We start from the raw sequence: 5518 nt of genomic DNA on the forward strand, positions 1-5518 counted from the left end.
TTAAAAAAAGACAAATTAGAGATTGTCTAATGATAAAAGACAAATGGGGCTTGTACAGTTGGGAGGGTGAGGCCCAAAGCCAGGAGACTGATAAAGCTATGCTTAATGGAGTGAAGTGATGGGAGTGTACAGCAACTACTATTGTCCTTCACAGAGAGAACGTTCATCTCCATGGAAATGAATTTATCCATTGTTTCTTCAGGACAGCAATACTTAGTCTACATGTAGACTTTTGTAGCCATGTCATGCTCTCAAAACCAATGACAGCAAGCTGAGGCTTTTGATTCCTCAGTTTAAAGGAAGAGCAGTCAAAGAGTGAGAAGCAGAGCCAGAAACAAGCTGCTGGGTGTACGAGAAAAATCAGGGGAAAAACAATCAAGAGAAAGTCTGACTACAAAATAAAACAAGCATTTGTTAAGTGATTCTTATGTGCCAGGCTTCTGTCTTCTATGGAAGTCAGCATGCCACCAATCACATAAAGAGTCAAAATTAACTTTTATATCCCCTTTAAATTGCCATGAAGTGTATGGGGCAGTTGTTTTAAACATATGGCCATATTTGGAAAGAGACTAGGAAAATTTGAAGCTTGATAATGAAGCTTTCTCTTGCTAGGGAACTAAGGGATTGAGATTTGGAATGAGATGCATTTTCAGACATGGTCAATATGGTGATTTGTCTTGCTTGATTATATTTGCCTTTTTTTAGCAGGAGCTTCGAGTTGGGAAGTGGAGTGAGTTAGTGGAACATGATAGGAATAGACACTGGATCTGTGACTTCACTGATAATGAGGAATTCCTAGATGAGTGAATGCCCTCCATCATTGCAGGTCAACACCACTGTGACTTCTAATCCTAGAGAGTTGCCTACAATAGCAAATGTTGAATTGTCCCTTAGGTTAAACAAGTATGTATCAGAGGTTGAAATTGAGTCCAGACCTACCTATCTTACACTCCATCTCTAGCCACTATATGATGCTGCTTTCAGGAAAAGTGATAGTAATTTATTTAAAAATGGACAGAGTATCAATATGTTTAAAAATTAAATGCAGAGGAGAAAGAGGGAAGCTGAGCCCTGGGGGTTGGGCCCGGCGCTTTGGGCATCCAGTGCCATGGACCTGAGCTTGCTGAAGGAATGTAAACTCTTCAAGAAGCATGTCCGGTGCACCCCATTGGAGGAGAAGCACCCAGCCCTCTCTGAGGTCTCCTAGTCCAAAAAGAAGAAGGAGTGGGTGGAGCAGGGCAGTCCTCAGGCTCCAAGCAGAGTGCAGATCACAGTAATGGATCTTTTACCTTCAAAACCCTTTCTGGAGGCTCAGGATACAAATTTGGAGTTCTTGCGAAGATTGCAAATTACATGAAGACCCAACACCGGAGAGGGGACAACCACCCTCTGATTTTAGGAGAAATTTTGGATGAAACCCAGCATTTGGAGATAGGGCTCAGGCAGAAACAATGGCTGATGTCTGAGGCACTAGTCAACAACCCCAAGATTGAGGTAGTAAATGGGAAGTACACCTTAAAGCCCAAGTACAACCTAAAAGATAAGAAGGCCTTGCTGCAGCTCCTCAACAAGCAGGAACAGAGAGGCTTGGGAGGAATCCTCCTAGAAGAAATCGAGGAGGATCTGCCCAATGCCCAGAAGGCCATCAAGGCCTTAGGGGACCAGATCATCTTTGTCACGAGTCCTGACAAGAAGATCCTCTTTTTCAATGAGTAGCTGCCGGTTCACGATGGATGAAGAATTTCAAAACCTTTGGAGGAGCATCACTGTGGATTCTATGGATGAGGAGAAAATTGAAGAGTATCTGAAGTGACAGGATATTTCTTTTTTTGTTTATGTAACTATGTTACATAGGTCATTGTAATTTTATTTTATTTTTTTAAATCAAATGCTTTATTAATGTGTAGTTTATATCATTAACTTCCGCAAGATTTTGAGTTGCAAATTTTCTCCCCTTTTCCCCCTACCCACCACCCAAAATAGTGATCCCACTGGATATCCCCTCCTCCAATCTGTTCTCTCCCATATCTTCTCCCATACCCCCTCCATCTTTCCAGTAGGGCATGGTGGATGTCTATGCCCCAGCGCCTGTATATCTTATTTCCCAGTTACATGAAAAATAAAATTGATAATAGTATATATTTAAACATTTGATTTTAAAACTGAATTCCAGATTCATTCTCTTCCTCTCTTGTCACCTATACTTACTGGGAAGATAAGCAATTCAATATAGATTGTACATGTGTAGCTATGCAAAACATTTCCATAGTAGATATATTGTAAAAGACTGGCTATATTTCCCTCTTTTCTATTCCACCTCCCACTTGTTCTATTCTCTACTTTGATCCCGTCTCTTTTCAAAAGTGGGTGCTTCCAACTTCCCTCCCCCCCAAACCTGCCCTTCCTTCCATCATCCCCCCTCTTATCCCCTTCCCCCCTACTCTCCTGTAGGGTGAGATACCCTATTTAATGTGTATATCATTCCCTCCCTAAGCCCAATTAAATAAGAATAATGTTGACCCATTCCCTTTTGCCTTCCTGTTCTTCCCCTCCATTGTAACCATTTTCCCTTACCTCTTTATATGAGATAGTTTGCCCCATTGTGTCTCTCCTCATCTCTTAATTTCACCTTTTAAGTATCATCCCTTCCCATTAAGTTGGTCCTGTGCCCTCTATCTATGTATACCTGTACACACATACACACACATTCACATATGTATTCATACACCCATATACCCTCCTATATAGACATATATGTATGTGTGTATATACACACACACACATTACTATTCCCTTCAATAATTCTCATACTGAGAAAAGTTTCATAAGTTAAAATTATCATTTTCCATGTAGAAATGTAAATAGTTCAACTTTGATAAGTTCCTTATGATATCTTTTCCCTGTTTACCTTCTCATGGTTCTCTTGCTTCTTGTATCTGGATGTCAAATTTTCTATTCTACTCTGGATTTTTCATCAAGAATGCTAGAAAGTCATCTATTCCATTGAATGACCATATTTTCCTCTGAAACATAATACTCAGTTTTGCTGGGTAGGTGACTCTTGGTTTTAATCCCAGCTCCTTTGCCCTCTGGAATATCATTCTAAACCCTTCAATCCCTTAGTGTAGAAGCTGATAGATCTTGTGTTATCCTGATTGTGTTTCCACAATATCCAAATTGTTTCTTACTGGCTGCTTATAATATTTTCTCCTTTATCTGGGAATTCCAGAACCTGGCTATAATATTCCTCAGAGTTTTCTTTTTGGGATCTTTTTCAGGAGGTGATTGGTGGATTCTTTCAACCTCTATTTTGCCCTCTGGTTCTAAAACATCAGGGCAATTTTCCTTGAGAATTTCTTGGAGGATGATTTCTATGTTCTATTTTTGATCATGGCTTTCAGGTAGTCCACTAATTTTTAAATTATCTCTCCTGAATGTATTTTCCAAGTCAGTTGAGATATTTCATATTGCCTTCTATTTTTTCATTTGTTTGGATCTGTTTAATAGTATCTTGATTTTTCATAAAGTCTCTAGCTTCCATTTCTCCAATCTAATTCTGAAGCAATGATTCTCTTCAGTGAGCTTTTGAGATTCTTTTTCCATCTGGCAAATTCAGCTTTTTAAGGCATTCTTCTCCTCATTACTTTTTGAGCCTCTTTTGCCATTTGAGTTAGTCTATTTTTTAAGGTGTTACTTTCCTCAGTCAGGTTGTTGACTCTCATTTCATAATTTTCTTGCATCATTCTTATTTCTCTTCCTAATTTTTCCTCCACTTCTCTTATTTGGTTTCCAAAATCCTTCGTAAGCTCCTGTATGGCCTGTAACCAGCTCATATTTTTCTTGGAAGCTTTTGGTGCAGGAGTTCTGACTTTGTTGTCTTCCTCCTGTTCTATGATTTGATCCTTTTTGTTCCCAAAATAGGAGTGTAAAGTTGGATTGCTATGCTTGGTTTGCTTCTTTTGCCTGCTCATGTTGCTACTCAATTACTTGTCTTTTGGGCTTTTTGCCACAGTAGGACTCTGCCATTAGACAGGGGAGCTTTGTCCCAAATGCTGGGGTTTTCTCAGCTATCAAAGGTGTTAGTTGGGTGCCCTCTCTGAAGCCTCCATGTGCTTTGGCTAGCTGGTCACATACCCCAGGACCTTGACCCTAGACAGCAATCCAGATCCAAGCAGGTTAAAACAAGAGTGATTACCACTCAGACTGGTCACTTGGTCCTTCTACAATCTGCAGGCCAGGAGCTGAAACTGCCAAGTGACTCCTTAGCGGCTTCTCGCCCTGGGGGCAAAGGCTGACCACACTCCCAACTACTGGATCCCAGAGTCCACAATGCACTGACCTCTCACTTTGTCCTTAGCATCTATAGGTTGATAATTCAGGAAACCGCCACAGTTGCTGGTGATCTGAAGTCCCTCCAGCCAGGGGCTGATCAGGCCACCCTGGGGCTAAAACCTCTGGCTCTGTGAGAGCTGGGCTGGGGTTGGCTCCCATAGCTGCAATGGCTGCTTGCTGCCAGCATAGCGGTCTGTCCCCAGTGGGAGGTTAGCTTTGCTCCCTCATTTTGGTGGTTCTGTAGCTCCAAAGTTTGTTCAGAGCCACCTTTTAAATGAATTGGAGGGGGTGGGAACCAGAGCTGCTTGGAGGTCTTGTTTCTACTCTGCCATCTTGACTACTCCCCCCAGGGTATTTCTTCTATTCAGGAGTCTGGACCAAAGAAAGTGACTCCCATACAGTGGAGGAAGAAACCAGTCTCACAGAAGAAGCGAAGGTTCAAAACTCACAATGAGCACTTGGCCAGGGTCTTGAAGGATTATTCTGACATTGCTCCAGTCAAACAGTGAGTGGTTTCTTTCTCAGTTGCATTCACAGAGGTTCTTGACTGAGGATCTCCAACTGGTGTTGGCTGGAGGGTGGCCCCTTCTCCCTGACTGTGGACAGGAAACAGGGGTGAGGCAGTAGACTCCTCCAGCCTTGCTTCAGTTGGCTGTGATGTTGTTCCCTTGGGCTTGTTCACCTGGTGGAAGACCGTCTGCTGCCATTGTTGTCATCTGGTGTTGAGCTAGACTTCTGCTCATGGTTCCACTTAGAGCAAGTTTTCAAATAGAATTGAATACATTGTCTGTTTACTCTGAGAGAACCTATTTATAATAAAATCATTGTAGAACCATGTTGGAGGGAGTAGTGAATTTCATTTATTTTCTTTCTCTACAGCAGCATTAGTTAAACTCTAGGAGGGGTGCCCTCTTGTGGGGAAATAAATAGCAGGAAATCAATAGGAAAGCCTGGATCATCCAGGATGGTGACCTGAACACTGCCTCTTGTTGGACAGGCAAGGCCATAAAGATAACTTGAAGGCATTACTAACACACTTGAATCTTTTTTTTCCAAAGGACTTGATTAACAGCTCACTCAGATGTTTCAGGGTTGGGAAGTCATGGTCTTTTGCAGCATTCCAGAATCCAGAGAACATTGTCTGATCCTCCTTGTGGGTTACAAAGGCACCAGTTTTGTATCTAAA

General features: G+C 41.8%; 1 pseudogene; it reads left to right on the forward strand.

The window, feature by feature from the left end:
- The first annotated feature begins 1108 nt into the window (after positions 1-1108).
- LOC138171451 (general transcription factor IIE subunit 2-like) lies at positions 1109-5143 on the forward strand (annotated as a pseudogene).
- Positions 5144-5518: the final 375 nt, after the last annotated feature.

This window comes from Petaurus breviceps, unplaced genomic scaffold, assembly GCF_028583685.1.
Source record: "Petaurus breviceps papuanus isolate PSGF00001 unplaced genomic scaffold, PetGlider_PUasm1.0 446, whole genome shotgun sequence".
NCBI classification, from domain to species: domain Eukaryota; kingdom Metazoa; phylum Chordata; class Mammalia; order Diprotodontia; family Petauridae; genus Petaurus; species Petaurus breviceps.